At 46.6% G+C, this 9,756-nt stretch overlaps 1 pseudogene; it reads right to left on the bottom strand.

The window, feature by feature from the left end:
* Positions 1–8,333: 8,333 nt before the first annotated feature.
* Positions 8,334–9,423, bottom strand: LOC133244966 (olfactory receptor 9S13-like; annotated as a pseudogene).
* Positions 9,424–9,756: the final 333 nt, after the last annotated feature.

Raw genomic sequence — 9,756 nt, 5'->3', positions numbered from 1 at the left:
TGGCCATCAGGGAAGGAGAGGGGGCTCCAAGCCATGAGGGGCACGGGGGTGGAGGGCAGCGCTCAGGAGGCTTTTCCTCCCGTCTCCTGCATCTGCCCCAGGCTGGTTCCAGTTCTGCAGCTGAAGTGGAGCCCGAAGGCCTGGTCTTCATCGTCAAGGACCAGTAGCTGTTAAGGAGGGACTGATTTCCCGGCTGGATCCCTGAGCCTGGAGCCTGGAGAGACACAGCGCTGGGGCGTGTGTTCAGCGGGAGTCTGCCCTGCACTGCAGTATTTTCTGCTCCGCTGAGAACTGGCTTGCGTCCTGACAGCACAGAGCTGACTCTGTACCCCTCAAGGGCACTTGGGGTCTGCAGGCAGGTGGAGGCTTCCTGGAGGAAGGCGCCTGTGTGGGGACCCAGGAGATGGCGCCAGCCAGCAGCCCTTGGCCAGTGCTGTGGGTTTTGCTTGTTTCTTTCTTTTTTTTTTAATTTCCTTTGACTCAACTTTAGCATTTATTTTGCTGAGACAATTTTTCTGTCACTTGGAGGGCTCAGTTCTGTCTCCAGCTGTGTCCAGAGCAGTTAAGTAAATGTTGAAGGAACCTGCTGGAGTCCTTGCTGAGACAGGAAAACCACCAACGTGCCATGAAACGACATTGAAGCAGTTGGCTGGATTTTTTTCTTTACTTAGTATCTTGCTGATGATCATAATAATGCCCCAAAGATGCCTTTCACTGAGAGCCAGCTTTGAGCACAGCATTTATATTCCACCAAGTCCTCTGAATGTTCCAGAGAGGAGGGTCACGTATTATTCAGTTGCCGGTAAATACACCGAGGCCCATGGAGGTGATGAGCCCTCCCCGAGCTGGCCCTCCAAGTGGGGTGGAGTGGGCTTCGTCCCAGAGCCATGGAGTGTTCCTACTTTAGACATTAGGCAGGGGCCCTGGTTCTGCCCTCTAAGACATGGGAGCTGGAGGAAACTGGTTAACACTCCTGCCTCCATGTTTCTCATCTACACAAATGAGGGATATAAAGACACCCAGCTCAGTTTCTTCTCAGCAAAAGATAGCATTGAGGAACAGCCAAGCTGTAGATGGGGGAGCATTGCAGTACAGGTCCTAGCAAAGGGCTCATTCAGAATATATGAAGAGCTCCTACAAGCCAACAGTAAAACGCAGACAACCTAAGCAAATGTGGGCAAGAGACGGGAAGGGGAGATTTGCACAGAGACACGCACTTGGCCTCTGAGCATCTGAGCCGATGCTCAACACACAGCGGGGTGACGGAGCAATGTTCCTTTCCCACTGACTAGAGTGAAAACTCACGCGTCAATCGATCAAGTGCCCCCCACCCCTGCCCTGGCCCGCCTCCACGCCCAGGTGACTTCACTGCAGCGTGAACTGTGTTCTTCACGCATCGTGGTTAATAGGCCCAAAGTGTGTAGTCAACACACCCGCCTCGCCGAGCAGGCTGTGAGCATGGGTCAGGGCTGGCTCTGCTTTACTGTGGATTGTGGGGTGGGGGGCTCCCTGCTCAGGTCTTTACCTCATTTTATCACTCATCCTACAACCACTCTACAGGATAGCTCTTGTTACGTTTTCTTTTTTAAAGACTCTGTGTTAGGCCCTGAAATTTGCCCCCCATTCATAGGTGATGTCTGCATCTGGTTTTGGTATTAGGAGAACACTGGCCTCGTAGAATGAGCTGGGAGCTGTTCCCTCTGCTTCTGTCCTCGGAAAGAAGTGGTAGAGAACGGGCATAATTTCTTCAGCATCTGGTAGGACCCACCCGTTTCCCGTCTGGGTTTGGGGCTTTCTGTTTTGGAAGGCTATTCACTACTGTCTTCAGTTTCTTGAAAAGATACAGCCATAACAAGATTGTCAATTTCTTCTTGTGTGAATTTTGACAGACTGTGTCTTTCAAGAAATTAGTCCATTTCATCTAAGTTATCAAATTATTGGGCATAGAGTTTTAGTATTATTTCATTATCCTTTTATGTTTTTCTTTTTTTAGCTTTTTTATTGGAATAGAGTTACTTTACAATGTTGGGTTAGTTTCTGGTACATAGTGAAGCAAGTCGTCTGTGTATACACATGTCTCCTCTCTCTTGGACCTCCCTTCCTCCCTGCCCCATCCCACTCCTCTAGGTCAACACAGGAGCACCGAGCGGGGCTCCCAGTGCTTTGTTGCGGGCTCCCACTAGCCATCTGTTGTACACATCGTAGTGTGTATATGTCAATCCTAATGTCCAGATTCATCCCACCCTCTCGTTCCCCCACTGGTACCCACATGTCCACTCTCTGCATCTGTGTCTGTTCTTGCAGATGAATGGATAAAGAAGATGTGGTCAGTGAGTTCATTCACTCAGTCGTGTCCAACTCTTTGTGACCCCACGGACTGCAGCACGCCAGGCTTCCCTGTCCACCACCAACTCCCGGAGCTTGCTTGTAAACTCATGTCCATCAAGTTGGTGATGTCATCCAACCATCTCAACTACTGTTGTTCGTTTTCCTCCTGCCTTCAATGTTTCCCAGCATCAGGGTCTTTTCCAACGACTCAGTTCTTTGCATCAGGTGGCCAAAGGATTGGAGTTTCGGCATCAGCCCTTCCAATGAATATTCAGGACTGATTTCCTTTAGTATTGACTGGTTTGATTTCCATGCAATCCAAGGTACTCTCAAGAGTTTTCTACAACACCGCAGTTCAAAAGCATCAGTTCTTCGACACTCAGCGTTCTTTATGGTCCAACTCTCACATCCATACATGACCACTGGAAAAATCATGGCTTTGGCTAGATGCACGTTTGCTGGCAAAGTAATGTCTCTCCTTTTGAATATGCTGTCTAGGTTGGTTATAGCTTTTCCAAGGATCAAACGTCTTTTGATTTCATGGCTTCAGTCACCATCTGCAGTGATTTTGGAGCCCAAGGAAATAAAGTCTCTCACTGTTTCCATGTGGTACAAAATACAATGGGATATTATGCAGCCACTAAAAGGAATGACATCGGGCGATTTGTGAGATGTGGATGGGCCTAGAATCTGTCATACAGAGTAAAGTGAGTCAGAAAGAGAGAAACAAACATATATTAACATGCTTGTGGAATCTAGAAAAATGGTCCAGATGAACTATATTATCCTTTTGTTGTCCATGGTATCTGTAGCTACATTCTTTTTCTAATTTGTGATATTAGTAATTTTTGTCCTTTTTATTTTTTTCTGTTTTTTTTTTTTTTAGCTTCCACAGTGGCTCAGCAGTAAAGAATCCACCTGGCAATGCAGGAGATGCCAGCTGCTGCTGCTAAGTCACTTCAGTCGTGTCCAACTCTGTGCGACCCCCTTGACTGCAGCCTACCAGGCTTCTCCGTCCGTGGGATTCTCCAGGCAAGAACACTGGAGTGGGTTGCCATTTCCTTCTCCAATGCATGAAAGTGGAAAGTGAAAGTGAAGTCGCTCAGTCGTGTCTGACTCTTAGCGACCCCAGGGACTGCAGCCTACCAGGCTCCTCCACCCATGGGATTTTCCAGGCAAGAGTACTGGAGTGGGGTGCCATTGCCTTCTCTCGCAGGAGATGCCAGAGATGTGCGTTTGATATCTGGGTCAGGAAGATCCCCTGGAGAAAGGAATGGCAACCCACTCCAGAATTCTTGCCTGGAGGATCCCATGGACAGAGGAGCCTGATGGGCTACAGTCTATGGGGTCACAAAAGAGTCGGATATGACTTGGCCTTAGCAACTAAATGACAACAGCAATATTTGATATGTTTAGTTTTTTCCTTCCAGTCCATGATTTGTGTGGTGGGCTGGTGACTGCCAGGGTGGCCTGAGGCCTCTGCCTCCTGTCTCACGCTGCTGTTTGGGTCTCTCCCTCGAGGACTCTGTTACTTCCTTCTAAGGAGTAGAACATGGCAGAAGTGATGCTGTGATTCTCCCAAGAATAGGTTAGTTATGTAATGTAAAGGCTGTAGCTTCTCCTTTGACCTCTTTGTCTCTCTCTCCCCTCTGTCTCTCATCCTTTCCTCTGCAGTAGAACAGCTTTCACACCGTCAGGACGCTCAGGCACCACGCAGCGAGGTTGTGGTGTAGCTCGGCATTTACTCAGTACTCCTTTTGTGTCTTTCAGTAACAGTTACAATTTTATTTCTAAAGGTAGTGTGTATCATTTGTTACATTTATTCATATATGCCTAGGGATTTATATTATATTTTACTTTTTAAATATTTAATAATACGATCTACAATAGCATGAGAATAAACAAATAGCAGAATAAGACGTGGAAGTGAAGTGAAGTGAAGTCGCTCAGTCGTGTCTGACTCTTTGCGACCCCATGGACTGCAGCCTTCCAGGCTCCTCCGTCCATGGGATTTTCCAGGCAAGAGTTCTGGACTGGGGTGCCTTCTCCAGGGGATCTTCCTGACTCAGGAATTGAACCCGGGTCTCCTGCATTGTAGGCAGATGCTTTACCCTCTAAGCCACCAAGGAAGCCCTAGAAACAGACCCACATATGCAGAGGCACTTGGTTTATGATAAAGATGACAGTATACAGCAGTGGGGGAGAAACATTTAAAAAGTGGTCCGTGGGATAACCATATGAAAAAATAAAGCCATTCCTATATAAAACCCCCACAAATTTAATAACATGTGAATTATAAGTTCTAACATAAAAGACTAAGCAGAAAACAAGTTCCCCAGGAAACATAAAAGAGATACTTTTGGATCTTGCATGGACAATATTTCTTTAAACATGCTGCAGAATGAAGTAGCCATGGAAAAAGTGCCTGATAATCTTATTAAATTTAAGAACCTCTGTTCATCAAAAATAATTTTAAAGGTCAATACAAGTATAAATATAGAAACCACAAAGTAAGAGAAGATATTCAGAACTCATGTAACCAACGAAGGGCTCATATCAAGAATAAGAATTTCTATGATCTTCGTGAAAAAGAAAAAATCTGGCAAAACATCTATGCTTCCTCAGAAAGAGCATTCAGTTTGCTGCTAAATATGTGAAAATATTAGCTCATTAGCCACTAGAGAAGGGGAAAACTTCCTCCTTAAAAAGAATCGCAACTTTTCTCATTGGTAGACTTGTATTACAAAAAGACAGTGTTCAATTGTTATTATACTTTGAATTTTGTCAAAAATATATACATTTCTTTTCTCTCCTGTTATGTGTAAGTAACTATGAAATATATTTAGGCCACAAATGCCTAAAATTTGTTTTTATAGATTTTACTGGCGTATAGTTGATTTACATCTACGGTGCTAGTTTCAGCTATGTTGTGTTACTTTACCTTGGGTGTACAGCACAATGATTCTGTTATCCGTATACTCACTCTGTTGTTACTCTTTACCTGTGCTGATCGTTGCACTGTATGGAGTATAGATCCCTGTGCTGTACAGCAGGTCCTTATTAGTCGTATATTTCACATATAGTCATGCATATGTATCAGTCCCAGTCTTCCAGTTTGTCCCTCACCCCTTACCCCCTGGTGACCATAAGCCTTTCTGTGTCTGTTGTGGTCAGCACAGCAGGTAGGGATCGAAAGTGGTTGACACACAGTTTGGGAAAAAGCAACTAGAGACAGAATTAAAGTTTTAAAGATGGGACCGGGGAACTCAAGACCTCGTGGGTCCAGAGCCCTGCTCCTTGGAGCCACATCACTTTTATTTAGCGTCTTGGCAAGCAGAAAGGATCTGTGTGTTACGATGGAGTCGGCCGCCTGTGTCCCCGGCCACGTCTCCCATTTTACTGATTACTTTAAACTGTCCTTGTTATTTTCTTGTGCAAGGGCTATCACCTGGCTGGAGGTCATGGACCCGCATATGCCTTGGGAAAACGTGGTGTGTGCAGAAGCAGCGTGCTGAACTTGCGCTGACCAGGCGTTCCAAGGTCCACACTATGTGTTTTTCCTTAGCTTAGCGGGGAATGACAACCCCAACTGATCAACCTGATGTACTTTTATTTGGGTTATGCTTACTGCTATATTTTGCTTTTATTCTTTTCCCATGGTGATTTTCTCATGGCTTGAGAAAGTCACCAGGGGCTTCCCTGGTGGCTCAGAGGTTAAAGCATCTGCCTCCAATATGGGAGACCCGGGTTCAATCCCTGGGTCAGGAACATCCCCTGGAGAAGGAAATGGCAACCCTCTCCAGTTTTCTTGCCTGGAGAATCCCATGGACAGAGGAGCTTGGTAGGCTACAGTTCATGGGGTCTCAAAAAGTCAGACACGACTGAGGGACTTCACATGGTGATTTTCTCATGGCTTAGCCAAAGCAATAGGTAGCTGACTATTAACCCCTGCATATGTCTGAGAATCTATTTCTGTTTTTTTTTAATGTTCAAAATTGTTTATTTAAAAAATAAAAATGAAAGTTGGAATGGTATATGACCACATACCCAGCAGAAAGGCTAAAATTGATAAAGCAGACAATATGGTTTGTCCCCATTAGACAGTGGGCCTCCCTGTGGGCTCAGCTGGTAAAAACTGTCTGCAATGAGGGAGCCCTGGGTTTGATTCCCTGGGTTTGGAAGATCTGGAGAAGGGAACAGCTATCCACTCCAGTATTCTGGTCTGGAGAATTCCATGGACTGTATAGACAACAAAGCTTGTCCATGTTAGATAACATCACTAACTCAATGGACATGAATTTGAGCAAACTCCAGGAGATAGTGAAGGAAAGGGAAGGCTGGCATGTTGCAGTCCCTGGGGCCTCAAAGAGCTGGGCATGACTTAATGGCTTAACAACAACAAATGGCTTGTCCATGATGGTGCACAGCAACAGGGACTCTCATGCACTATTTGTGGGATGAAAATTGCTTTTCCATTTTGGTAAAACTGTAGAGTTAATCAAAAGCAAGAGCATTCAGCTCCTAAGAATGCCAACAGTAATTCACTCATAGCAAAAGACATGTAAAAAATTTCGTAGAAGCAAGGAGATCCAACCAATCCATCCTAAAGGAAATCAGTCCTGAATATTCATTGGAAGGACTGATGCTGAAGCTGAAACTCTAATCCTTTGACCACCTGATGTGAAGAACTGACTCATTTGAAAAGACCCTGATGCTGGGAAAGATTGAAGGTGGGAGGAGAAGGGCATGACAAAGGATAAGATAGTTGGATGGCATCACCAACTCCATGGACATGAGTTTGAGTAAACTCCGGGAGTTGGTGATGGACAGGGAGGCCTGGCATGCTGCAGTCCATGGGGTTGCAAAGAGTCGGACACAACTGAACAACTGAATTGAACTGAATTCGATAAACTTGAATGGCCATCAGTGGTAGAATGGATAAATTATGATATTTTCATATGGTGGAATCTTATGTAGTAATGAAAAATTAGAACTACCATTATGGGCAGTCACATGGGTTAATCTCATAAATATGTTAACCAAAAAAAAAAAAAAAAAAGAAGGCACACAAGATAAACTGGATGATTCTACGATGCTATTCACTGAATGTTCACAGTAGGCAAAACTAATCTGTGTGTTAGAAGCAGGATTCCCACTAACCCTGGCAGGCAGCGAATAGAATGAGGGGAGAAGATCTTGTGAAAACTGGGTGAATTTCTCATTCTCAACCTGGGTGGTGGTGAACTCCCTGAATGGATATGATTTGAGTATTTTTTCTGAAGATATATCAAAATTGTACATGTGTTTATGCTTCATGTCTTCCATCCTGTGACTTGGAAGGTGGTGCTGTGGCCGGGTCATCATCCCTAACAATAGTGCCATCCGTGCCCTTGGTGTGATGGAGCAGGAGCCCAGGGGTGCTTCTGTCCTCAAGTGGAACCACCACGTTCACCAGACCACTGACCTGGCTCCTCCCTGACAGGCCCTGCTTGTCAGCCCTGAGCCACTGAAGCCAAGCCTATTCCTACTCACCCCTACTGACCACGGGGAACACCTTGGCCATTATCATCTTAAACAGATCTCTTTGGTGGTGTTGAAAGTGGGCTGAAAAAGGTCAACTGGAGGGCCCTCAGTGGACGGTCATGTCCTGCCAACAGGTGATGGTGAAGTCCTGCATCCCAGGCGGGGTTAGGAGATGGAGGTATGTTGCATGCAAACACCTTTTCTTCCAAGTTTGATCAATGCACATATATCTGACTTCTTTCCTACCAAAACCCATGGAATGACCCAGAGAACCATGATACACAAAGGAGACAAGACCCGCCCCTGCCTCCTGCCCTGTTCATTCAGTCTTCATGTGACTTGAGTCACTGCTCCTTCTTGCAACATGGAGAATTCTGGTTGCAGAGCATCCTTGTCCATCTCTGCATCTCACACATAGTGAATGTCTGCTTCATAAATGCCTTCAAGCAATGTGATTGAATAAATGGATCAGAGTCCTCAAGACATCCCATTCCATTCAGAAGTGGAAGAGGTTTGAGGGACTCCTCATGGTTCACTGTCTCTGAATTCTCCATCCAGCCCTCAGGATACTGGATGTCCCCCTCTGGTCACCCTCCTTCACATTGCTGTGTGTCTCTGCCCCAGTCTCCGCAGAGCATCCTTCACGTCCTTGTTTCTCAGACTGTAAACAAGGGGGTTGAGCATCGGGATGACCAGGGTGTAGAAGACAGAGACCACCTTGCCCTGCTCCATGGACTCCACAGCTCCCGGCTGGGCATACATGACAAAAAGCGTCCCATAAAAGAGGGACACGGCTGTCATGTGGGAGCCGCAGGTGGAAAAGAGCTTGTGTCTCCCTCCTCCTGAGTGCATCCTCAGGATGGTCACTGTGATGTAGCCATAGGAGGTGAGGACCACGAATGTGGTGCCCATGATGATGAGGCCACAGATTCCAAACAAGACCAGCTCATTGAGGGTTGTCTCAGCACAGGCAACCTGGATCATAGGAGGCACATCACAGAAGAAGTGGTCGATGTGGTTGGAGCTGCAGAATGGGAGGCTGAATGTGAAGCTGGTCTGCAGGATGGAGTTGAGGCAGCCCCCACAGTAGGAGCCCAGCACCAGGCGGGCACAGACCGAAGGGCACATGGAGATGGGATAGCACAGGGGGCTGCAGATGGCCACGAAGCGGTCATAGGCCATCATAGCCAAGAGGAGAGTCTCAGAGGTAGCTAGCAGGTGGCACAACCTGCAAAGGTGATGACCTTGGAGGAGGACAGGAAGTTGGCCAGGGCCTTGGGGTAGATGACAGATGAGTAGCACAAGTCTAAGAAGGAGAGGTTCTTGAGGAAGAAGTACATTGGGGAGTGCAGACGGGCATCCAGGATGATGACCATGATCATGGTGAGGTTCCCCAGGATGGCCACCACATACAGGACCAGGAACAGAGCAAAGAGCAGGGCCTGGGTCTGCAGACCACCCTCAAATCCATCCAGCACAAACTCCTGCAGAGGCATCACTGAGAGGTTTCCATTTCTGTGGGGTGACATGGTCTTGACCCTTTGATGACTCACTGCCAACTGACCAAGAGGCCACCAGCTGCCCAGTTCTCCCTCCAGATGAGCTCAGGCTGACCTGAAAGGGCAGTATTGCCTGTGACTCACAAATTCATAAATATGCATGGAGAACTCACTCTGTGGAACCCTCTGAGTTGTTAGCACAGGGGTGGGGTGAATGCCAGGAGGGTTACAGAGCTGAGTCTCCAGGGCAAGAATGGAGTTGCAGCCCCCTATCTCCTCCTTTGAAGTAAATGCTCTCCTCCCCTCAAGGATGCTCCTGAATTTTGCCATTTCCCCTCTATGCTCCCATAGCTAATCCTATACTTTCTGTTCCTTATAAAATCATTCCTTGATTTCAGAAACATTT

Source organism: Bos javanicus, chromosome 3 (genome assembly GCF_032452875.1).
Source record: "Bos javanicus breed banteng chromosome 3, ARS-OSU_banteng_1.0, whole genome shotgun sequence".
Lineage (NCBI taxonomy): Eukaryota > Metazoa > Chordata > Mammalia > Artiodactyla > Bovidae > Bos > Bos javanicus.
The sequence above is the reverse complement of the archived record's forward strand: the minus strand, read 5'-3'. Positions and strand labels throughout refer to the sequence as shown.